This window comes from Cajanus cajan, chromosome 2, assembly GCF_000230855.2.
Source record: "Cajanus cajan strain Asha chromosome 2, NIPB_CcT2T_4, whole genome shotgun sequence".
Lineage (NCBI taxonomy): Eukaryota > Viridiplantae > Streptophyta > Magnoliopsida > Fabales > Fabaceae > Cajanus > Cajanus cajan.
The window spans coordinates 27,369,458-27,396,988 of NC_138518.1; positions in this window are offsets into that span (position 1 = coordinate 27,369,458).

Genomic DNA, 27,531 nt, shown 5'->3' on the forward strand with positions numbered 1-27,531 from the left:
CACTTTGTATGATGCATCATGGTATATATATATATATTTTTTTGTTCATGTATTCATGCAAGGTGTTTGGCATACATACATGGAATTTTGTAGACAAAATATAGGAAACAAGACTTGACAAAACTTAAGAAGATTCAAAAATCAAAAAACATGTTCATCATGTTCTTATGAAACTCAAACCTAAAAATGGAAAAAAAAAATGGATATCACCTAGCAAGGAAACCTAAAAACGTTTAAGGAAGGTTCACAACGAACAAAATATGAACCCAAAGCATTCGGCCACACAAAGAAAGACAATAAGGAAACAATGACCGAATGGAAAAAAAACAACAATACTAGAAGTTACCCTTGATGAACCTTGGCTCTAGATACCACATGATAGAGACCTCCCTTCCATGGATGATTTTGGCTCCTTGAAGAAGGTCACCTTGCCCAAAGATCTAGGCTCACCAAAGGTTAGGAAATGGGATGTTTAAGGTGGAGAAGGAATGATAGGCGTGAGATAGTGAAGGTGGGCGGAAGTGTATGGAAGCTCTAGGTGGGTTGGCTCACTCCAAAATGAAGATGGAGGCCACTCTAGGTTTCTCACTCTCCAATGGTGGAGATAGGAGAAGGTTAGCCAAAGATAACCTAGTGACTAAGGAAGAGATGTTGAGTCAAAAATCCTCACTCAATATCATATAATCCAAAGTATTTACAAGGTTTGGTGCATTGGGTATTTATAGGAGTGGGAGGCATCTAGGGTTGCATTTAGGGTGCCTTGGCCGAAATTCACCTTGCCAAATGCACACCAAATGAAACCAAAATTAACCCTAGATGCAACTTGGTGGCCAAGGATGGAATCTTTGGGTTTAGTCAGGCTACATCTAGGTGCACGATAAGATCATGCAACCTTTACCCTCCACTTGGGCCTAAGCCTTTCTAACACCAAAAATAGGTCCAAAGCTACCAAAAATGCGTCACCTCCTAATTAAAACCCTAGCCCAAAAATTAAAACCCTAATTATCTAAAGCACCCCATAATACAAGGGTAAAATGGGAAATACAAAAGAAAATAAGTCCTATGACTAAGATACCCCAAAATACAAGGGTAAAATTAGAAATACAAATAAAATAAATTCTATGACTAAAACACCCCAAGGGTAAAATTAGAATAAAGCAATAAAATTCTATATTACTCAAATTGGGCCTAGGAGATGGATCCATACATGATATCTCTTTTATCTTCCTCCATTCTCCTATCCATGAACCATGTGATGGGTCTCACATGAAGCACCAAGGATGGTCCTCCATCAGTTGGATCATTGAAATTTGATGTAAAATATGAGTTATTGAGTGGAGTAAGTCTAACAAGACTTATTATTGGAGTAAGTGGATCCTTCCTCTCTCTCTTTATATATATATATATATGTGTGTGTGTGTGTGTGTGTGTGTGTGTGTGTGTGTGTATGTATATATATATAAGGATGATGTAAGTGAGAATACTTGCTAATTTGAGAACATGAGAACAACTAATAACAATCCTTATATTAAAATAAAAACTTAGATTAAAAGATTACAAATAAATCTACCACATACCGCCACTACCATGGTGCCTCTAACTTCATTATTGTTGTTATCAGACTTATTACAACGGTCACAACCATCAACACCATTACATCATCACCACTATTTCCACCAAAATCACTACCACCACCTTTGATGATCGTTGTGATAGCAATGGTGGTAGTAGTGATAATGGTAGTGACGACGTTGATAGTGGTAACAATGGAGGTGGCAGTATTGGTGTTGGCGATGCAACACACACACACACGACGATAGTAGTGACAACAATGGAGGTGACAATTGCGACAATGGTAATGACAATAATGGAAGTGGTAGTGGTAGTGTTGGCAATGCAACACACACACACACGACGATGGTATTAACAACAATGGAAGTAATAGTGGCAACAATGATAATAGTAATAATAAAAGTGGTAGTGATAATGTTGGTGGTACAACACACACGCACACACATACACACGCGCACACACATGTTGGCAATTCAATACACACAACAATTAACTTTATTGATAAAATTGTATTAAAAACACACATAAATTCTAAACCCTAAACACACTAATTTTATTGATAAAATTGTATTAAACACACACACACTAACTTTATTGATATAATTGTATTAAAAAATAATAATCCGTGAACTTTTCACTACTTTCTATCCCATATACATATGCAAAACGAACAATTAATTACGTTTTCATTGATAAAATATTTGTTACTTTAAATAAATAAATATGTTATATTTTTTATAAGAAAAAATATCCTTACTTGTTGGTTTTTCATCAAAATACTTCATCATAAATTTGTAACTATAGTCTAAATATTTTATTTAAAAAAATTGTCATTGTAAATGTTATTAATGATTTTTATAGGGAATGTGATGGAAGAACTTTGGAGGAGGCCGGATTGATGTAGCTTCCTTCAAGTCTTTCCCTAGATCTTTGGCTCCTAGAATCCTTCCAATGCTTGTGTAAGGCTCCAATGGAGGGAGGAACCTCACGGCCACCTTAAGATGGTGGGGAAACCTCTCAAGAATGCGCCACTCTTGGTGAAGGGATAAGCATTCTTCAACCCGCCACACTTGTCTTTGGAAAAGTGATAAGAGATTGGTTTTGCACAAAGAGGTTTAGGACCTTTGGGAGGAGAGAAATCTGATCTCTAATCTGAATACTCAATTCTCATTAATGCCAAAAGTGTTATACAAGTGAAAATTTGAGGCTATATAGGCGTGGCCACCTAGGGGTTAAGCTAGACTAGACCATGGTTCACTAGGAACCATGGTTGGGTCCGTCCAACTTAGGGAGCAAGAAAAGGCTAGACCATGGTTCACTAAGAACCATGGTTGAGCCTTCCTAAACCACCCTTGTGTAGGAGAGAAAAGAGGTCCAAGCATTTGGCCAAGTGTGCACCAATGTGAACACAAGGTGTGAACACAAAGGTGTGGACGGTTTTGATTGGTTTCATTTAACTCCACCCGGTTTGAAAATGGTTCATTTGGTTTAGTTAGGTTCATTCAATGTGAATGGAACCTAGCTAAATCAAATCTATGAAAAATTAGGAGTTAAATGAGTCCAATATGTAAAACCTTTATCCTAAGACCACATTTGGCTAAAATGCTAGGAGCACACTTTAGTCTACTAATGCCACTCCTATGCCTACTTCTAAAAAGAAAAAGGTGCCTCCAAAATACAAAGGCAAAACAATCCTATACAAAGTCTACTATATACAATATGTACAATGGGACTACTCAAGATACTACTAAGGAGAAAAGTACACAATGCTCATGGTGAGCAAGGGTCTAAGAAGCACCTCCTCCTTAGATGTCTCTTCTAGCTTCCTTACCATGGACCTTGTCAAAGGTCCAATGGCCTTCATGTATTCCTCTTCCTTGGATGGTCCTCCATCATACCCTCCTTCTTGGGAAGGATCTGTCCTCAAATCTACCTCTTCATCATCCATGTTAGTATTCCCTCCTCTATAGAAGCCTCCTCTAGCCCCCTAACCATAGACCTAGTTAGAGGCCTAATGGTCTTCATGTGTGAGCATCCTTGGATCACCCTTCACCCTTCTTGGTCTTACTTCTTCCAAAGGGATCCTTGGGGATTAGATTTCCATCATACCCTCCCCCTTCGAAAGGATTTGTCCTCAAATCCAGTGGTCCTTCCACAAAGATAGCATCACCTACAATGAAAATAAGAAATAAAGCATTAGGGATGACATATTCATATAACATATGTGGAAAGTGCACCCTATGAGGAATTCCTTCTATAGTCCTAGCAAGGGTCCTTAGACTAGGAAGGATGGGTTCTATAAGAATAGGATCCTCACTATAGTGTAGTCTGAGTGTAAAACTAAATCCTAAAAATGTTAAAGTGCTAAAACTATAACAAACTAATGAAGTAGTCCTATATACCAAGATATCTTGCCTAAAGTACCCTATGTAGTAACCTAGGCTTCTACAAGAAAATAAAGTGAATATAATAAGGAAACTACCTAGACAACCCTTGATCATATTATATGTTAGATACATCATGGAAGAGGGTGTAAAGAGTTTAGAAAAGTCATAGAATCTAATTTGGTCTTGAAGGGAAGTAGTAAAATTAAGTTCAAAGAAGTTTGAACTTCCCTTAAGGTCAAAAGTAGAAAATAAGACACTATGAGATGTATCTAATAAACAATATAAACCAAAGGTTGGGTGCTTTATTAGAACAACTAAAGTAAGAGAAGTCCTAAATAGACAATGGCTGTCTACTTTGGGCACCACCAAAGTAGTAGCATAAGAAGTAGAACTAGGTGAAGTCCACTTCTTCTTCACAAGACTAAGAACTTGAGATCCATTATTTTCAAAAATATTTAGGTGGTGGATCTTAAGCTCTAAGGTTGTGGCAGCAGTAGAAAAAGAGCTAAATTCTTTATGAAGAAGAAAAGTCTTTTTACAATTATTTTGAATTAAAAAGTGACTTTCCTTTTGCATAAGATTTTTGGAGGAGACACTATCCTCCTTACTCTTTTCCAAGAGTAGTGTCTTTTTAGTTTTAAGAAGGTGAAGAGGTTGTTCAACTAGAAGACATTTCTTGATAGAATGTTTTATTAAAAATTGACTTCTAGGAACAATTTCCTTGGAGGAGACACTACCCTCCAACTCTAGAACCTTCTTTTTCTCCTCTTTTCTTTTTTTTGATTTCATAAATACTTGATCTTCTAACACTTGTGAAGGTGAAAGAGGAGTCAAGGTATGTTTCTTGCCTAGGTGAACTAGGCGGATTTTGTTTGTAGCACCATCATGAATGGCTTGTCTATCATGTTGCCACGGTCTACCAAGTAAAATATGACTTGCATCCATGGGAATGATATCACATAAAATTTCATCTTTGTACTTCCCAATGGAAAAGGGCACATTTACTTGATCTTTGACTTCTATAGGTCCATCCTCATTAAGCCATTGAAGTTTATAAGATTTAGGATGGGCTATAGTAGTTAGGTTAAGCTTATCAACCAACCTTTGGCTTACAAAGTTATTACAAGATCCACTATCAACAATGAGAGAACAAGTTTTCTTAAAAATTTTGCATCTAGAATGGAAAAGGTTCTCTCTTTGTGATTGGTCTTGATCATTGGGTTGGTTGGTAAGTAACCTTTGGACAACCAATAGGTCACCTTCACATGGTGCTTCCTCACTAGAACTATGGCTTTCGTCTTCTTCACTTGAGGAGGATGAAGAAGATGAAGTGCTCTCCTCACTTAGGATCTCATTGCCCCTAATGATCATGGTTTTTTTTGTAGGGCATTGGGAAGCTATGTGTCCCCTTCCTAAGCACTTAAAACATTTTATGGAGCTAGTCCTAGTATCATGGGAAGGTCTTTCCTTAGGTTTCTCTTCTAGTGACTTATCCTTTGAATAGGAGGGGGTACCCTCCTTCTTGAAGTCTTTCTTAGGGTAGGGGGTAGTTTCCTTCCTAAAACTAGGTTTTCTTTTTAATTGTTGTTCTACCCTCACACAAAGTTGAACTAGTTCATTTAGGTCTCTATAGGGTAATAGCTCAACTTTATCCCTAATCTCTAGGTTTAAGCCACTTTGAAACCTAGCTATGGTGGTTCTTTCTTCCTCCCTAATTCCCGCTCTCATCATAAGCAACTCCATTTGTTGCCTATATTCCTCAACACTCAAATTTCTTTGTTGGAGTCTTTGGAGCTTGTCCATTAACTCCCTCTCAAAGTATGGAGGAATGTGCCTTCTCCTCAAGGCACTCCTTAGCTCATTCCAATATTGGATTGGAGGCTCATGATGAATTTGTTTTTCTCTAACTAGGGAAGTCCACCAATACATGGCATACCCTTGAAAGCTAAGAGTAGCCATGGGAACCTTTCGGTCTTCACCTACATTGTGGCAAGTGAAGAGTTGTTCAACCTTTATCTCCCAATCTAAATAGTCATCCACACTATCCTTGCCATGGAAGGGAGGAAGGTCAAACCTAGGTTCTTTAGGAGTTGTTTCATGCCTAGGCCTATGGTGCCTAGGGGGTCTTTGGTAGTAACCATCATCATGATGACTACTATGCAACCCTTCACTTGTTGGTGAATGTGTGTGCGAGTGATAGCCTTTGGACCTAGAAGGTCCATGACCCTCATGGCCATGGGGTTTGCTAGTCTCACCCACAACAAGTTTATTTAACAACTCTCTAATTGTCTCATTGTTTTTTTCATTTTCTAGTTCTTTTTTTCTAATGTATTCCTTAAGTTCCCTAAGTTCTTCCTTAGTACTCTTATGGCTCTTAGGGGAGTGATGACCATGCACACTACTATTATGAGAGTGATCACTCATTTTTGCAAGGTAAAAGGTTTTCACAAGTCTTTGAAAATTGCAAAGTGAGTGATAAAAGTTTTCACAAAAGCTTGTAGTTTTTTTGGTGTAGTACTAAGTACTTAGAGGTCTAAGTATACAAGTTGCACTATCAAGGGAGGTGAGCTACAAGGAGCCACTTAATAACCAAGCCTCTTCAAGTGGAAATTACTAAACCCCTTTGCACTTTTCTTACAAAACAAAGTTCCACACAAGACAAGTAAAGTAGTGTGTGTGTGTGCACGAAACCCCTAGTAGGCAATAGAAGCCTTCTAAACGAACCTAGGAGCTAAACAATTAAAATGAAAGCAAATAAAGCATATACTAGTCGCTTATCCTAAGGTGAAAGTCCAAGTAGCACCTAAGGCTTTTTGGGACACTTTCACCAACCTAGAAATCCGGTTTATGAAAGCTAAAACTAAATCTAGTCGGTTCCTAGTGGAAGCCCAAGGTGGCACTTAAAGCCTTTGGGGACCCTTCCACAAGCACTAATCGAGGCTAATAGAAATTAAGTAGGACTATTTAGGAGGTGGTGGAGCTTACTTAATGTCCAAACAGCCACCCCTAAATGCAAGTTGAATACAAGAGAAATCACACAAAACCATTCAACAAAATTATGAAGTTACAACTCAAATAGTCAATACAAAACAACGGTTCTTCTTGGCCTATCTTCCACCAAGGCAGCTGGGACAGTTTGGTGCAGTTTTGAACCCCAGGGAAACGCCCCAAATTAGCTGGAACCAAGTCCTCTTCAAGGTCTTACAAACAGCCACAAGGTTCCACCAAGGCCGCCACAAAGATACACCAAAACCGCCACCAATCTACACCAAGGCCGCCACCAATTGCCACCAATTTTCACCTACAAATTCAAAGCAAATTTTGGCTAGCTCTTGATACCAAATGATGGAAGAACTTTGGAGGAGGCCGGATTGATGTAGCTTCCTTCAAGTCTTTCCCTAGATCTTTGGCTCCTAGAATCCTTCCAATGCTTGTGTAAGGCTCCAATGGAGGGAGGAACCTCACGGCCACCTTAAGATGGTGGGGAAACCTCTCAAGAATGCGCCACTCTTGGTGAAGGGATAAGCATTCTTCAACCCGCCACACTTGTCTTTGGAAAAGTGATAAGAGATTGGTTTTGCACAAAGAGGTTTAGGACCTTTGGGAGGAGAGAAATCTGATCTCTAATCTGAATACTCAATTCTCATTAATGCCAAAAGTGTTATACAAGTGAAAATTTGAGGCTATATAGGCGTGGCCACCTAGGGGTTAAGCTAGACTAGACCATGGTTCACTAGGAACCATGGTTGGGTCCGTCCAACTTAGGGAGCAAGAAAAGGCTAGACCATGGTTCACTAAGAACCATGGTTGAGCCTTCCTAAACCACCCTTGTGTAGGAGAGAAAAGAGGTCCAAGCATTTGGCCAAGTGTGCACCAATGTGAACACAAGGTGTGAACACAAAGGTGTGGACGGTTTTGATTGGTTTCATTTAACTCCACCCGGTTTGAAAATGGTTCATTTGGTTTAGTTAGGTTCATTCAATGTGAATGGAACCTAGCTAAATCAAATCTATGAAAAATTAGGAGTTAAATGAGTCCAATATGTAAAACCTTTATCCTAAGACCACATTTGGCTAAAATGCTAGGAGCACACTTTAGTCTACTAATGCCACTCCTATGCCTACTTCTAAAAAGAAAAAGGTGCCTCCAAAATACAAAGGCAAAACAATCCTATACAAAGTCTACTATATACAATATGTACAATGGGACTACTCAAGATACTACTAAGGAGAAAAGTACACAATGCTCATGGTGAGCAAGGGTCTAAGAAGCACCTCCTCCTTAGATGTCTCTTCTAGCTTCCTTACCATGGACCTTGTCAAAGGTCCAATGGCCTTCATGTATTCCTCTTCCTTGGATGGTCCTCCATCATACCCTCCTTCTTGGGAAGGATCTGTCCTCAAATCTACCTCTTCATCATCCATGTTAGTATTCCCTCCTCTATAGAAGCCTCCTCTAGCCCCCTAACCATAGACCTAGTTAGAGGCCTAATGGTCTTCATGTGTGAGCATCCTTGGATCACCCTTCACCCTTCTTGGTCTTACTTCTTCCAAAGGGATCCTTGGGGATTAGATTTCCATCATACCCTCCCCCTTCGAAAGGATTTGTCCTCAAATCCAGTGGTCCTTCCACAAAGATAGCATCACCTACAATGAAAATAAGAAATAAAGCATTAGGGATGACATATTCATATAACATATGTGGAAAGTGCACCCTATGAGGAATTCCTTCTATAGTCCTAGCAAGGGTCCTTAGACTAGGAAGGATGGGTTCTATAAGAATAGGATCCTCACTATAGTGTAGTCTGAGTGTAAAACTAAATCCTAAAAATGTTAAAGTGCTAAAACTATAACAAACTAATGAAGTAGTCCTATATACCAAGATATCTTGCCTAAAGTACCCTATGTAGTAACCTAGGCTTCTACAAGAAAATAAAGTGAATATAATAAGGAAACTACCTAGACAACCCTTGATCATATTATATGTTAGATACATCATGGAAGAGGGTGTAAAGAGTTTAGAAAAGTCATAGAATCTAATTTGGTCTTGAAGGGAAGTAGTAAAATTAAGTTCAAAGAAGTTTGAACTTCCCTTAAGGTCAAAAGTAGAAAATAAGACACTATGAGATGTATCTAATAAACAATATAAACCAAAGGTTGGGTGCTTTATTAGAACAACTAAAGTAAGAGAAGTCCTAAATAGACAATGGCTGTCTACTTTGGGCACCACCAAAGTAGTAGCATAAGAAGTAGAACTAGGTGAAGTCCACTTCTTCTTCACAAGACTAAGAACTTGAGATCCATTATTTTCAAAAATATTTAGGTGGTGGATCTTAAGCTCTAAGGTTGTGGCAGCAGTAGAAAAAGAGCTAAATTCTTTATGAAGAAGAAAAGTCTTTTTACAATTATTTTGAATTAAAAAGTGACTTTCCTTTTGCATAAGATTTTTGGAGGAGACACTATCCTCCTTACTCTTTTCCAAGAGTAGTGTCTTTTTAGTTTTAAGAAGGTGAAGAGGTTGTTCAACTAGAAGACATTTCTTGATAGAATGTTTTATTAAAAATTGACTTCTAGGAACAATTTCCTTGGAGGAGACACTACCCTCCAACTCTAGAACCTTCTTTTTCTCCTCTTTTCTTTTTTTTGATTTCATAAATACTTGATCTTCTAACACTTGTGAAGGTGAAAGAGGAGTCAAGGTATGTTTCTTGCCTAGGTGAACTAGGCGGATTTTGTTTGTAGCACCATCATGAATGGCTTGTCTATCATGTTGCCACGGTCTACCAAGTAAAATATGACTTGCATCCATGGGAATGATATCACATAAAATTTCATCTTTGTACTTCCCAATGGAAAAGGGCACATTTACTTGATCTTTGACTTCTATAGGTCCATCCTCATTAAGCCATTGAAGTTTATAAGATTTAGGATGGGCTATAGTAGTTAGGTTAAGCTTATCAACCAACCTTTGGCTTACAAAGTTATTACAAGATCCACTATCAACAATGAGAGAACAAGTTTTCTTAAAAATTTTGCATCTAGAATGGAAAAGGTTCTCTCTTTGTGATTGGTCTTGATCATTGGGTTGGTTGGTAAGTAACCTTTGGACAACCAATAGGTCACCTTCACATGGTGCTTCCTCACTAGAACTATGGCTTTCGTCTTCTTCACTTGAGGAGGATGAAGAAGATGAAGTGCTCTCCTCACTTAGGATCTCATTGCCCCTAATGATCATGGTTTTTTTTGTAGGGCATTGGGAAGCTATGTGTCCCCTTCCTAAGCACTTAAAACATTTTATGGAGCTAGTCCTAGTATCATGGGAAGGTCTTTCCTTAGGTTTCTCTTCTAGTGACTTATCCTTTGAATAGGAGGGGGTACCCTCCTTCTTGAAGTCTTTCTTAGGGTAGGGGGTAGTTTCCTTCCTAAAACTAGGTTTTCTTTTTAATTGTTGTTCTACCCTCACACAAAGTTGAACTAGTTCATTTAGGTCTCTATAGGGTAATAGCTCAACTTTATCCCTAATCTCTAGGTTTAAGCCACTTTGAAACCTAGCTATGGTGGTTCTTTCTTCCTCCCTAATTCCCGCTCTCATCATAAGCAACTCCATTTGTTGCCTATATTCCTCAACACTCAAATTTCTTTGTTGGAGTCTTTGGAGCTTGTCCATTAACTCCCTCTCAAAGTATGGAGGAATGTGCCTTCTCCTCAAGGCACTCCTTAGCTCATTCCAATATTGGATTGGAGGCTCATGATGAATTTGTTTTTCTCTAACTAGGGAAGTCCACCAATACATGGCATACCCTTGAAAGCTAAGAGTAGCCATGGGAACCTTTCGGTCTTCACCTACATTGTGGCAAGTGAAGAGTTGTTCAACCTTTATCTCCCAATCTAAATAGTCATCCACACTATCCTTGCCATGGAAGGGAGGAAGGTCAAACCTAGGTTCTTTAGGAGTTGTTTCATGCCTAGGCCTATGGTGCCTAGGGGGTCTTTGGTAGTAACCATCATCATGATGACTACTATGCAACCCTTCACTTGTTGGTGAATGTGTGTGCGAGTGATAGCCTTTGGACCTAGAAGGTCCATGACCCTCATGGCCATGGGGTTTGCTAGTCTCACCCACAACAAGTTTATTTAACAACTCTCTAATTGTCTCATTGTTTTTTTCATTTTCTAGTTCTTTTTTTCTAATGTATTCCTTAAGTTCCCTAAGTTCTTCCTTAGTACTCTTATGGCTCTTAGGGGAGTGATGACCATGCACACTACTATTATGAGAGTGATCACTCATTTTTGCAAGGTAAAAGGTTTTCACAAGTCTTTGAAAATTGCAAAGTGAGTGATAAAAGTTTTCACAAAAGCTTGTAGTTTTTTTGGTGTAGTACTAAGTACTTAGAGGTCTAAGTATACAAGTTGCACTATCAAGGGAGGTGAGCTACAAGGAGCCACTTAATAACCAAGCCTCTTCAAGTGGAAATTACTAAACCCCTTTGCACTTTTCTTACAAAACAAAGTTCCACACAAGACAAGTAAAGTAGTGTGTGTGTGTGCACGAAACCCCTAGTAGGCAATAGAAGCCTTCTAAACGAACCTAGGAGCTAAACAATTAAAATGAAAGCAAATAAAGCATATACTAGTCGCTTATCCTAAGGTGAAAGTCCAAGTAGCACCTAAGGCTTTTTGGGACACTTTCACCAACCTAGAAATCCGGTTTATGAAAGCTAAAACTAAATCTAGTCGGTTCCTAGTGGAAGCCCAAGGTGGCACTTAAAGCCTTTGGGGACCCTTCCACAAGCACTAATCGAGGCTAATAGAAATTAAGTAGGACTATTTAGGAGGTGGTGGAGCTTACTTAATGTCCAAACAGCCACCCCTAAATGCAAGTTGAATACAAGAGAAATCACACAAAACCATTCAACAAAATTATGAAGTTACAACTCAAATAGTCAATACAAAACAACGGTTCTTCTTGGCCTATCTTCCACCAAGGCAGCTGGGACAGTTTGGTGCAGTTTTGAACCCCAGGGAAACGCCCCAAATTGGCTGGAACCAAGTCCTCTTCAAGGTCTTACAAACAGCCACAAGGTTCCACCAAGGCCGCCACAAAGATACACCAAAACCGCCACCAATCTACACCAAGGCCGCCACCAATTGCCACCAATTTTCACCTACAAATTCAAAGCAAATTTTGGCTAGCTCTTGATACCAAATGATGGAAGAACTTTGGAGGAGGCCGGATTGATGTAGCTTCCTTCAAGTCTTTCCCTAGATCTTTGGCTCCTAGAATCCTTCCAATGCTTGTGTAAGGCTCCAATGGAGGGAGGAACCTCACGGCCACCTTAAGATGGTGGGGAAACCTCTCAAGAATGCGCCACTCTTGGTGAAGGGATAAGCATTCTTCAACCCGCCACACTTGTCTTTGGAAAAGTGATAAGAGATTGGTTTTGCACAAAGAGGTTTAGGACCTTTGGGAGGAGAGAAATCTGATCTCTAATCTGAATACTCAATTCTCATTAATGCCAAAAGTGTTATACAAGTGAAAATTTGAGGCTATATAGGCGTGGCCACCTAGGGGTTAAGCTAGACTAGACCATGGTTCACTAGGAACCATGGTTGGGTCCGTCCAACTTAGGGAGCAAGAAAAGGCTAGACCATGGTTCACTAAGAACCATGGTTGAGCCTTCCTAAACCACCCTTGTGTAGGAGAGAAAAGAGGTCCAAGCATTTGGCCAAGTGTGCACCAATGTGAACACAAGGTGTGAACACAAAGGTGTGGACGGTTTTGATTGGTTTCATTTAACTCCACCCGGTTTGAAAATGGTTCATTTGGTTTAGTTAGGTTCATTCAATGTGAATGGAACCTAGCTAAATCAAATCTATGAAAAATTAGGAGTTAAATGAGTCCAATATGTAAAACCTTTATCCTAAGACCACATTTGGCTAAAATGCTAGGAGCACACTTTAGTCTACTAATGCCACTCCTATGCCTACTTCTAAAAAGAAAAAGGTGCCTCCAAAATACAAAGGCAAAACAATCCTATACAAAGTCTACTATATACAATATGTACAATGGGACTACTCAAGATACTACTAAGGAGAAAAGTACACAATGCTCATGGTGAGCAAGGGTCTAAGAAGCACCTCCTCCTTAGATGTCTCTTCTAGCTTCCTTACCATGGACCTTGTCAAAGGTCCAATGGCCTTCATGTATTCCTCTTCCTTGGATGGTCCTCCATCAGAATGTCTAATGACGTAGTTTTTTTTTTTTTTACACCATATTTTCGTAGTTGATAGGCATGCACTGATTGCCATTTGACAACGACTTTGCACTTGTAATCATGATATAGTATGTAATAAACTCAGCACTAACCTAAACCTTTTCGTTTAATTTCCGATAACTAAATTGTGTAGGTTAAAAACTTGTGGATTTCTCAAGCCTAGATAGTTGGAGTTGTGTGACAATCAAGCCTGATTGTTTGGTCCGTGTGACAATCAAGACTGAAACACAACATAAGCATCCATCGTTATCCACCTCCTGCCATTTCACGTGGCAAGAAAGTAATGTTTTGATTCCTTAAAAAACAAAAACACCTACTTAGTCAATCAAATACACAAAACAACGATGCCATATAGAATATTCTCCATACCTTAATCTTTAACTATCTGTATAATACGAAGGACCGAATATTTTAAAGGATCGGTGGCCACGGCATCTAAAGTAAAACGAGAATATTAAATAGAATTATTTAAGAACTGTCCACAAATTCTTACAATATCATTAAAATATGTTAAAATCGACTTAGAAAAAATATTCCGATATAAGTGACCGCGCGTGATAAGTACCGTATTTCACAAGGTTGAACATAAAAGTAAACGGGTTTATCTGTTGTATAGTTTATATATATAGAGAGACAAAAAGAAAGTTTAAATGATATAAGTGTAATTTTTATCAATTATTATACTATCCAATAATTTTATATTAAATATAATTTTTTTAAAATTTTACCGTTAAATTGAAAGTTTCTCATTCCTACATTATACATATACAAAATTTTATATTAATTTAAGATAATTTGATATCTTATTTTTACATAACAAAATTGACATAATATATATATTTAAAAATATTATTGTTCAATTTTAACAAAATTTCATATAAACATACTAGGTAATATACAATTATAATTCAACGGTTGAATAGGTAAAATTCACATTTAATATAAAATTATTAAGCGGTGTAATACTTGATAAAAGTTACACTGATATCGTTTAGATCCTCCTTTATATATGTGTCTGTGTGCACGTGTGTATATAATCATAGTTGATGGACCATCGGCCAAGGGCCCAATCACTAGAGCTATGGCCAGGAGCATTCAGGAAGGGTTGGACACCTTGAAGACCAGTGGGATTTTTAAGCCCAAGGTACTCTTCATTTGGACCACTCTATTATGAAGAGAAGGCATAGTTCTGTTGTATATAGACTTGTATACATAGTTTCCTTATAGGCTTATTTTTGCCTTTGTATTTGTGAGACACTTCATTTCATTTTATTGATCATTGTATATTGTTTCTAGGGTAGGTTACTTCAAGACTTTGACTCCATTTAACCTAATTTTGAAGTAAACTCTTTTTCTATTTTTTTAGTAGTAGAAGTGGGGTGTCATTTAGCAATACTTGAGGGTGTGACTAGTAATTGGGCCAAAATTGAGCCTAAGCAAAATTTTACATATTGGACTCATTTTGATCCTACTTTTTCATAGGTTTGATTTAGCTAGGTCTCATCATCTTTGAATGGACCTAACTAAACCAAACCAAACATTTTTGCAATTAATTCATGGAGCAAAATGGAACCAAGGCCGCCTAGCTTGCCTTATCTTCTACCTTTGGTTGAATTGCTTCTCATGCTTGGAAGCCTTGAGAAGCATGTGCTACAAGCTTCTCCTTAGCTTGCTTCCCAAGCAAGCTAAGTGAGAAGCTTGCTCCACAAGCCTCTTAACTAGCTTGGACGGTCAAGCAACTCAACCATGGTTCACTTGAACCATGGTTAAAGTTAGCTTGCTCCCTAAGCTACCTCCTTCTATATATTTGTAACTCTAACATTTTCCCTCACTTGTGATGAATGAAATTCAGAATTTAGACAAAATTCTCTCTTCTCAAAGTCACTTAGAACTCGTGGAGAACTTTCTCTTTAGGTTCCTCACAAAGGTTTTCAACCTTTGTGCCTTGGCTTCATCAAGCTTCTTCACTTTACAAGGAGTGGCCGAGCCACCTTGGATGTTTCAACAAGCCTTGGAGCTTGTTAAGGTCTCCATCAATCCGTCATTAACATACCTCAAGAGGAGAAAGGTCGTGAAGGTGGAGATTGAAGAAGAACACCAATCACTTCTTCAACTTCTTTCCATCATTTTTGGTATCTAGAGCCTTGGTTCTCTTAAGGTTATGTGTCACTAATTTGTTCTTTAATCTGTGTTGTCTCTCAATCTTTTACTTGTCATTTCTTGTGTTTGCTGAATGGATCTAGGTATAATACATATTTTGATGGATCCTTATGTCACATGAGAATTGATTGATTCATTTTTTCTTGTTTCTTCTAATCTTGAATCAATCCGGTTTGTGTACTTTAGGTGTTCTTGTACTTGTGCATTTTTGTTTTGTTTGAGTCTCTCTATTCTTTATAACATGAGTCCGTGATTGGACATTAATAATTGTTAGCATGTGTTTTGGTTTTGAATCATATGTTTTGTCTAGAGTCATATGTAATCCTTTACATGTCATAAAATTCCTAGACTAGCTTGTTGAACATTTTGTTTTGTGTTGTTTGTGTCTATTATTTGGTGCAGTTTTGATAGTAATCTTTGTGCCTACCTATATGTGCTTTTGCTTTACATGATTGAGTTCTGTGACACCCTTACTACCCCAACACATATATTGTAATAATGAAAACTTAATAATAAATTTTTTTTTTCAATTTCGGTAAAAAGGGTTCACATGAGAATCTTCAAAATTATTCTTCAATAATCACAATAATAAAAATGAAACGCAAGAGTTTGCAAATTGTTTTCAAAAATAATATTTACAATTCCAATTCCATATAAAAATCTATGTCCTAAAGAAAATCCTCTGCCCTGATGTCACAATATCAGAGCATACCCACAACTCAACCGTTGGCATTCTAGATGCCACTCGTAGCCGGATCTTCCTCACCTAAAATATCCACAAATCGCACGGTGAGAAAAGAAAATATCTATATATATAGAACATAAGAAAACACAACATATTATCTCATTATAACTTAATATTCATAAATATTTTAACATATCGTATTTCAATCAATCATGCATCGTCATCACGTCATAATTCTCAATTACCCAAATCATCACAAATCTTGCACTTCACATTATGCCAAGGTCACGCTACCCATTTAACAATCTCAGGTCGTGCTCACCCCTGATATAACACTATGCCAAGGTCACGTTATCCCTATCCCAGGGTCGTGCTCACCCCTGACATGTTAACCAAGGTCATGATACCCATTTAACAATCTCAGGCCGTGCTCACCCCTAATATAACACTGTGCCAAGGTCACGTTATCCCTATCCCAGGGTCGTGCTCACCCCTGACATGTTAACCAAGGTCACGATACCCACGTAACAATCCAGAGTCGTGCTCACCCCTGATATAACACTGTGCCAAGGTCACGTTACCCCTAACCTAGGGCCGTGCTCACCCCTGACATGTTAACCAAGGTCACGATACTCACGTAACAATCTCGGGCCGTGCTCACCCCTGGTCATAGGTGTGAAAAACCACAATCACATCTCATTCACATTCCACACAACATCTCATAATTTAATTCCATACGCACATCTCAAGCAATTCACATCTAAGTCATCAATTTTTATCAAGTAATATAGCAATAATATTCATAAATTAATATAATAATCAATTTTAATACAATCTTAACATAAACGATAAAATTCCCAATTATTCCAAAACCTAACTCACAAGCACTTTTCTACAGTTTCGTTCTTCCTCTCAGGTCATCATTCTTACAAATTAAATATGTATTTCTAATCCTTAACACATACAGAATCTAATGGGATCATTAATTTCTCAAACAGAAATATTCTAATTTTTCCAAAACTTAGCTTACAGGAACTTTTCTATAATTTCGTTCTCTCTCCTAGATCATCATTCTTACAAATTATTGGCATATTTATAATCCTCATCACATACAGAATCTAATGGGATCATCCATTCCTCAAACAGAAATCATCCAACTTTTCACAACCTAACTTACAAGCACTTTTCTATAATTTCGTTTTCTCTCCCAGAGCATCATTTTTACCGATTAATCATATATCCATGTTCCTAAATACATACATAATCAAATAAGACTAATAATTCTTCAAATAGAAATAATTATAAAATTAATCATAATCTTAAGGGCTCTTCCTCTACCCAATTCCCTCATGTAACTCTACATATAAATAATTCCCTTTTCCCCCGTATCTAGATATGAAGAAGCTGAATCTAGATATGTAGAAGCTGAATCTACACTAGATATGGTTGATCTCCCTCGCTGGGTTCCCCTCGGTCTGAAGCAGAAAGTAGAGGAAAGAAGAGAGAGAGCAGAAGAAAAGAAATCAGAAATGAGAGGTGTGCTTTTTGGGAGTGGCAAACAGCTCTATATATAGGCATTCTGCGCCGGAACGGCCCGTTCCAAATCCGGAACGGCCCATTCCGTACCCTTAAACCATGGCTAAAAAACACATCCAAAACGGCCCGTTCCAAAACCAGAACGGCTCATTCTGGTGTGCATTAATTACACCCAACGACCATAATTTTGGTAACGCCCCGTTCCAAGCCCGTTCCCATTTAGGATTAATGGCATATTTAATAGTCCGGAAGGGCCTATTCCATCTTGAGAACGGCCCATTCTGGGCTATTACCTCACATACAATTTCGTAGTTTGGAACGGTCCGTTCCAATTCCGGAACAGCCCATTCCAAGCTACTAAATCACATACCTTTTGGTAGTTTGGAATGGCCCGTTCCAATTCCGGAACAGCCCGTTCCAAGCTACTGAATCACCCCTAACACCTTTATAAAATTACCAAAATACCCTCAATTAAAATAAATAAATAAAAAGTGAAATAAAAACTGGGGTGTTACAAGTTCCTAATTTGCTATTAGTTCTAGTAAATTTCCTAGAGTTAGGTTTCCTTTGTCTTGTTAAAAGTTTTGTCAAGAAAATTTCTAAACACTTTCCTATTAGGATTCCTTGAGTTTTTGTGTTGTGGCTGAAACTTGTAACACTTTTTAAATCATAAAAACATAGGAAAAAACAGAGGTATTAGTATTCTAAAAGCATTGGAAAAACAAAAGAAAAGAGTTCTTGAAAATTGACCTAAAAAGATTGTACAAAATTGTGAAGCACTAGAAAAACAACTTCAATTGTATACCTCTTGTTTTGTGAAATTTTGGCAGCAGTTTTAATTCATCAAAACCGAGACTTATATATGTGTAAAAGGAATTAATACTCCTGTTTGATAAAAGAAAAATAAGTGAAAATATTTTGCAAAAAGAAGAACAAAAAAAGAGCAAAAGAAAAAGCCAAAAAGAGTGGAAAACTAGTAAAACTAGCTCTCGGTTTTGTGTATGCTTGCTTTCTAATTTCTGTCCAGCCACACGTTGCTTGATTTTGAGTCTTATTTTGTGTTGTAATCTTAGATTTTATTTTGTAATCTACTCTAGTTCCATTGATAGGTTTTCCTTTGTCTGCTAGCCTTTCTTTGGTGCCTTAATTTTTGCTTGTCATTTTATTGGAATTCTTTCTAGTCTTGTCTCATCTCTTTCCACCATTTGGTGTAGCTTCTCATAATTGTTCCTTTTCAGTTTTAGCATAAATATTTCAGCAACTTAAGGTGTGTTGAGCTCTTCTTGAAGGTGTGGAAGACCAAGTTACAAAGGAAGCCAACATTGGAAGGTTTTGTGGTGGCCTAGGAAGCTTGCTTCTCCATTGGAGGACGGTTTTGGAAGTCCAAACACCTAGGACTAACCAACATCAAGGTTATTCCTAAGAAAGGAGTGACACACTTGTGAGGGTTGCAAGGATTGGTGGCCTCAATTGGAAATAAAGGAGCAACAAAATTTTTAGAAAATTTTTGTGAAAACTAGTGACTAGTTTAGAGACGAAAATTTGTTTGTCACAAAATTTCCCTTGATAAGTCCGTCTCTAAATTTGCCACTAATTTAGTGGCTGATTTTTGTTTTCTAAAATTTGGTGCAGCCACTACATTTCATTTAGTGTGAACTTACATTTCATTTGAGTGTGAATTTACATTTCATTTGGTGAGAATTTACATTTCATTTGGTGTAAATTTACATTTCATTTCTTGTAAATTTTCATTTCTTTCATTTCTTGTACAAAGCCTTGTAGGAGTGTCTTGGAGTGCCTTTGGTGCATTTCCATATCTCCTTAGTGTTTTCATATTAGGGTAACACGTTTTGTACTTGTGAGAGTGGTCCTTGGAAGTCTTTGGTACTTTCCAAGCTCTCACATAGGTTTACTAGTCTTAAACGCCTAGTTTATGTTTTCTTTTCTTTAAGTTTTCATGCAATTTATGTTTTAAGCAATTTATGTTTTAAGAAATTTATGTTTTCAAGCTATTTAAGTTTTCAAGCAATGTATGTTTTCACGCAATTTATGATTTCAAGTCTTGATTAATTGTACACATTAGGCACTTGCTTGTTATTTTTCTTTTGAAAATACTTTGTGAAAACTTATTGTGCAAGGCAAAGTACAATGGGGTTTAGAGATTTTTACTTGAAGAGGCTTGGTTATTAAATGGCTCTTTGTAGCTCACCTTCCTCCACAGTTCAATTTGTACTCTTAGATCTCTCAGTGCCAAGTCTAGTACTTAAAAAATATTATTTTCCTAAAAACTATTTTTGTTTGAAAATACCTTTTGTTTAAATGTCTCAAGACTCTGAACCTAGTGAAAGTGATAGCTCTCCAAAAAGCCTTTCTTACTTAACTAAAGAGCTAAAATCACTTAAACTATGTAAAAAGAAAAAGGCCATACAAAAAGATAATGAGAAAATTGAAAGAGAAGGCCAACTTTCTTTCTTAGAGGAGGAATTGAGACTTCTTAAACAAGAAGAAGAAAAACTCAAAGAAGATATGAGAAAACAAAAGAGAAGGAGTAGGAGCTCACACTCTCAATATTCTTCTCCCAATGAGAGTCTAAATATGGGAGACCACTATCAACCCACCTCTAGGAGAACTATTAAACCTAGGGAAGCCAAAGTTGACCTCCCACAACTCTTTGGGAAGGATGATGTGGAATTATACTTAGATTGGGAGATGAAAGTTAAGCAACTCTTTGTTTGCCACAAGGTAAGTGAAGAGAGGAAAGTCCCTCTGGCTACCCTTAGCTTCCAAGGGCATGCCATGTATTGGTGGATGGCCTTAGAGAGAGAAAGGCGCCTCCATAATGACCCTACTATCCAATATTGGAATGACCTTAAGAGTGCCATGAGGAGGAGGCACATTCCCACCTATTATGGAAGGGAGCTTATGAATAAGCTCCAAAGGCTCCAACAAAGAGATATGTCTGTAGAACAGTACAGGCAACAAATGAAGCTTTACATGATGAGGGCTTGTATAAGGGAAGAGGAAGCTACTACTGTAGCTAGATTCTTGAGTGGTCTTAACTTAGAGATAAAAGACCAAGTGGAGCTACTACCCTACAAGGACCTAAATGACTTGGTCTAACTTTGTGTAAGGGTAGAACAACAAAAATTGAGAAAATTCTCTTTTAACAGAGAAAGCTCCCACTCTTCATCTCTAAGGAAAGATTACAAGAGGGAAGGAAAATCCATTGAAAAGAAAAAAGTTTTTGAATCCTCCGAGGATCTAGTTAGAGAGAAAGATAAAGAGAAAGGGAAGGTCACTCCACAAACTAGTTCTAGAACTAGTGATATTAAATGTTTTAAGTGTTTAGGGAGAGGCCACATTGTATCCCAATGCCCCACAAAGAAAGTCATTATTTTAAGGGGGCATGACACTTATAGTAGTCAAGAAGAGACTACTACCTCCTCTAGTAATAGCGAGGAAGAAGCAAGTGATAATGAAGAGAATGTGGAGGTTACTTTTCCTTATGAAATGGAGCTCATAATGATTAGGAGACTCCTTAACAATCAACCTAGTGGTACCTTATCACAAAGAGAGAACATCTTTCATACAAGATGTAATGTTTTAAACAATGCTTATTCTCTCATTATTGATAGTGGATCATGGTGCAACTGTTGTAGCACTAGGCTGGTTGAGAAGTTGGGCTTAACTACTAGTCCCCATCCTAAACCTTATCAACTTCATTGGCTTAATGAGGATGGTGACTTGGTAGTTGACCAACAAGTAAAGGTCAAGCTTTCCATTGGGAAATATGAGGATGAGGTGTTATGTGATGTAGTACCAATGGAAGCTTGTCATATCTTATTAGGAATGCCATGGAAATTTGATAAGAAAACCATGCATAATGGCCTTACTGATGAGATATCCTTTACTCATAAAGAAAATAAATTTGTGCTTCATCCTCTTTCTCCTCAATAGGTGGCAAAGGATCAAGCACAAATAAAACTCAAAAGAGAAAGTGAGAAAAGACTTCAAAAAAAAGAAGAAAATAGAGAGAGAAAAAAAGTCCATGAAAACTAGGAATAAAGTGAAATCTAGGGAGAAAGGAGTCCCCTCCCTAGAAGTTGTTGATCAAGAAAAAGAAATTTCAAAACAAAACCTCTTGATCAAACAACCCTATTTTATCCTATTGTGTACAGGGACTCTAACTTGCACTGCCACATCTAGTGGACATGAGACTCTACCTAAGGGGGTCAAAATTCTTTTGAAAGAATTTGATGATCTATTTCCTCCCGAGGGTCCAATGGGCCTTCCTCCTTTAAGAGAGATAGAACATCAAACTGATTTGGTGCCTGGGGCTAGCATACCCAATAGGCCAGCCTATAGGACCAACCCCCAAGAGACTAAAGAAATAGAGTCTCAAGTTCAAGAGTTGTTGGAGAAATTCTGGGTTCGAAAGAGCTTAAGTCCTTGTGTTGTCCCAGTGTTGTTGGTTCCTAAGAAAGATGGCAAGTGGAGAATGTGTTGTGATAGTAGGGTGATCAACAACATCACTGTTAAATATAGACATCCTATCCCTAAACTTGATGACATGTTAGATGAGCTTCATGGAGCCATCAGATTTTCGAAAGTTGATCTTAAAAGTGGTTATAATCAAATTAGAATAAAAGAAGGTGATGAATGAAAAACCTCTTTCAAGACCAAGTTTGGATTATATGAATGGTTGGTGATGCCCTTTGGTCTCACCAATGCTCCTAGTACTTTTATGCGTCTCATGAGTCATGTTCTAAGGGATTGTATAGGAAATTTTGCTGTAGTTTGTTTTGATGATATTCTTATATATAGTAGGTGCCTAAGTGATCACATAGGACACTTAAGGCAAGTCTTTAATATTCTTAGGAAAAATCATCTTTTTGGAAATCTAGAAAAATGTACCTTTTGTGTAGATAGTGTTGTGTTCTTAGGTTTTATTATTAGTAAAAAAAGGGTTCATGTCAACCCCGAGAAAATCAAGGCCATGCAAGAATGGCCCACTCCTAAGAGTGTTGGAGATATTAGGAGCTTCCATGGATTGGCAAGCTTTTATAGGAGATTTGTTCCTAATTTCTCCACACTCGCCTCCCTATTAAATGACTTAGTCAAGAAAAATGTTGAATTTTAATGGGGAGAGAAATAATATAAAGCCTTCCTAACTTTAAAGGATAAGCTCACACATGCACCACTTCTAGCTCTTCCGGATTTTTCTAGAACTTTTGAGCTAGAATGTGATGCCTCTGGGGTTGGCATAAGGGCAGTTCTGTTACAGGGTGGGCACCCAATTGCTTATTTTAGTGAAAAACTTAAAGGTGCCTCCCTTAACTACCCTACCTATGACAAAGAGCTCTATGCTTTGGTTAGGGCCCTTTAAAATTGGGAACACTACCTTATTCCCAAAGAGTTTGTCATTCATAGTAATCATTAGTCACTTAAATATTTGAGGGGTCAAGGCAAACTCAATAAAAGGCATGCTAAATGGGTAGAGTTTTTAGAACAATTCCTATATGTGATCAAATACAAGAAGGGGAAAAATAATGTGGTAGCTGATGCCCTTTCAAGGAGACATGCCTTGTTAGTCTCCCTTGGATTTCAAATCTTGGGATTTGATCACATTAAGGAGTTGTATTCTAACAACTCTGAATTCAATGAATCATATACCCAATGCTTAGTATAGCCTCAAGGAGGTTTCTATGTTTTTGAGGGGTACTTGTACAAGGAAGGACAAATTTGTATACCCCAAGGAACCATTAGAAAACTCCTTGTAAAAGAAAATCATGAGGGTCGAATCTTGGGGTACTTTGAAGTTGAAAAGACTCTAAGCTTTTTAAAAGAAAAATTCTTTTGGCCCCATATGAGAAGGGATGTTGAGAGGTTTTACTCTAGATGTGTAGCTTGCTTGCAAGCAAAGCTAAAGTAATGCCTCATGGCTCCTACATACCCTTACCTGTTGCTAACTCTCCTTGGGTTGATATAAGTATGGACTTTATTTTGGGCTTGCCCAGGACCTAGAGAGGCATGGATTCTATCTTTTTGGTAGTAGACAAATTTAGTAAAATGGCCCATTTTATACCATGCCACAAGATAGATGATGCAAGCAACATAGCAAGACTCTTCTTCAAGGAAGTGGTTAGACTTCATGATCTACCCAAAACTATTGTGTCAGATAGGGACACTAAGTTCCTTAGCCATTTTTGGAAAACTCTTTGGAGTAGGCTAGGAACTAAACTACTTTTCTCAACTACTTGTCATCCCCAAACTGATGGGCAAACAGAAGTAGTTAATAGATCCCTATCTACCATGTTAAGGGCAATCCTTAAGCGTAACCACATGTCTTCGGATGAGTATTTTCCCCACATTGAATTTTCCTATAATAGGGTAGTCTTGATGGCATCCTCACTTGCATGGACATGAGATGATGGACAAGGAAGATGATGCCTCACTCCAAGGATCAAGTTCTTCAAAGGTGGCACAAGGTTTTAGGGTGGATGATGATAGAATGGATGAAAATGGAGGTTGGGTAGAAGGTGTTTGAGGAAATGCTTGAGAAGGGTACTCTAGGGTTGGCTCACTTCATGATGATGAAGGCCACTTCTAGGGTTGTTTCTCTCAAGGTGGAGATGGGAGGGAGGTGACCGAATTAGCCAAGGGAGACTAAGGAAAGATATAAAGACACAAAAGGCTCTCTTTATATTCAATATCCAAAGTATTTACAAGGTGTGGGGTGTTGGGTATTTATAGGAGGGGAGGCATCTAGGGTTGCATTTGGAGTAGGCAAATGCATTCCAAATGAAATGCAAATGAACCCTAGATGCAACTTGGTGGCCAAGGATGGAATCTTTGGGTTTAGAGTGGCTATATCTAGGTGCATGATAAGACCATGCAACCTTTGCCCTCCAGTTGGGCCTAAGCCTTTCTAACACCAAAAATAGATCCAATGAACACCAAAAAAATGTGTCACCCTTCTAGTTAACACCCTAGCCCAAAATTAAAAACCCTAATCATCTAGAGCACCCCATAATACAAGGGTAAAAAGGGAAATACAAGGGAAAATAAATTCTGAGTCCTAAACACCCCAAAATACAAGGGTAAAATTGGAAATACAAGTAAAATAAATTCTATGATTAAAAAGAACTTAGGAGCTAAGGTCCAAAAGTGGCCTCACTAACCCATTCCTCTTGCCTCCTTTAATATATCACATCTTGGTCTTCTCGGCCTTAGTGTTATTCCATCAAGTCCATAAGACTACCAAAATCTCACCTTTTGAGGTTTTTTATGGTTTTAACCCTCTCACTCCTTTGGACCTAATACCCCTACTTGATTCTTCTCATTACTTTCATAAATAAGGGGTATCTAGGGTTGATTTTGTAAAAAAAAATTAAATGAGAAGGTTAAAACTCATATTCAACAACAAAATGAGAGAACTGCTTTAGAAAGAAGCAAGGGCAAAAAAGACCTCATTTTTTAGGAAGGAGATTGGGTTTGGCTTCATTTGAGGAGGGGAAGGTTCCCTTCTCAAAGGAAGTCTAAACTCAATCCAAGAGGAGATGGCCTTTTTCGAGTCCTACAAAGGATTAATGATAATGCCTATAGGTTAGATCTCCCTAGTGATTATGGAGTAAGTAATACTTTTAATGTTAGTGATCTTATTCCCTTTGCAGGTTAGAAAGATGAGGAGGTCGAACCTACAGATTTGAAGACAAATCCTTCTCTCAAGAGGGAGGGGATGATGGACAATGGGCTAAGCGCCTAATCACTAGAGCTATGGCCAGGAGCATTTAAGAGGGGTTGGACACCTTGAAGACCAGTAGGCTTTCTAAGCCCAAGGTACTCTTCATTTGGACCACTCTATTATGAAGAGAAGGCATAGTTCTGTTGTATATAAACTTGTACATAGTTTCCTTGTATAGGCTTATTTTTGTCTTTGTATTTGTGAGGCACTTCATTTCATTTTATTGATCATTGTGTATTGTTTCTAGGGTAGGTTACTTGGAGACTTTGACTCCATTTAACCTAATTTTGAAGTACAAGTGGAGTGGTATTTAGCAATGTTTGAGGGTGTGACTAGTAATTGAGCCAAAATTGAGCCTAGGCAAAATTTTACATATTGGACTCATTTTGCTCCTAATTTTTTGTAGGTTTGATTTAGCTAGGTCTCATCATCTTTGGATGGACCTAACTAAACCAAACCAAATATTTTTGAAATTAATTCATGGAGCAAAATGGAACCAAGGCTGCCTAGCTTGCCTTATCTTCTACCTTTGGTCGAATTTCTTCTCATGCTTGGAAGCCTTGAAAAGCTTGTGCTACAAGCTTCTCCTTAGCTTGCTTCCCAAGCAAGCTAAGTGAGAAGCTTGCTCCACAAGCCTCTTAACTAGCTTGGACGGTCAAGCAACTCAACCATGGTTCACTTGAACCATGGTTAAAGTTAGCTTGCTCCCTAAGCTACCTCCTTCTATATATTTGTAACTCTAACCTTTTCCTTCACTTTTGATGAATGAAATTCAAAATTTAGACAAAATTATCTCTTCTCAAAGTCACCTAGAATCCGTGGAGAACTTTCTCCTTAGGTTCATCACAAAGGTTTTCAACCTTTGTGCCTTGGCTTCATCAATAGCTTCTTCACCTTGCAAGGAGTGGATGAGCCACCAACAAGCCTTGGAGCTTGTTAAGGTCTCCATCAATCCACCATTAACATATCTCAAGAGGAGAAAGGTCGTGAAGGTGGAGATTGCAGAAGAACACCAATCACTTCTTCAACTTCTTTCCATCAATAGTACAAACTATCTGTCACTAAAAACGGTAAGTAATGTTTGTTGGAAATAGCATGCACACCCAATATGGTTAATGTGTTGTATAAGTTATAGTACTATTGCCATTATCAATTACTAGTAAGGAAACAAGAAACTTTGTGACTCTTAATATTTAAAATAGGCTCAAATATGTTTTTAATCCTTTAAATTTAGGATAAATTTATTTTTGATCCCTCAAATTTAAAACTATTATTTTTAGTTTATTTAATTTTCAAAAATCTTGTTTTAATCCCTTATATCACTGATAATATATTTAAAAGTAACATATTAAGATAGTTATGCATCATTAACTGAGTTTAATATAATGTTTTCACTAACAGAGATACTAGTATATATAAGTAGATTTTATGTGACAATATTTGATTAATTTTCAAACAAATTTTTAGTATAAGAACTAAAATAAGATTTTTTTAAAATTACAAAACTAAAAAATAAATTTTAAATTTGAGAGACTAAAAATAAATATCTTAAATTTAAAGAATAAAAAATATATTTAAGTTTTTTAAATAAATTAACGAATGGCTAATTACTTGAAAATATGAATATATTTTATTTATTATTTTTTAATAAAGGAGATATAATAATTCACTAAAAATAAAAGTTAAAATTAATTATCATTTATATATATATATATATATATATATATATATATATATATATATATATATATATATATATATATAAAATAGGTATAGATGTCAGTATTATTTCATCATCAATTATCAATTATGGCATGTATAAATTGTCAACCTAGACAGTTGAGTTTGAGTGGCCAAAAATAGATAGCTTATCTCAATTCTCAAAGACAGAGATAAGACATAATTTTTGAGAATTCTATACCTCTCGTCTCTATATTCACTTTAAAATGCATGTATTCTATTTCTATATTTATTATAAAAATGTGTACGTATTCTTTTTTCTACACTCGAAAATCTTTCTGTACGTAACTTTCATTCTTAAATATTGATATTTGTTTCCTTTCACGGTTTCACCTCACGTAACGTGCAAACGAGATTACGGGAATGTTTTGCAAGTGTTACGGGTAGAATTGGGACACCTGGCACATGTGACCACCTGTTCCGTTAGGATCGA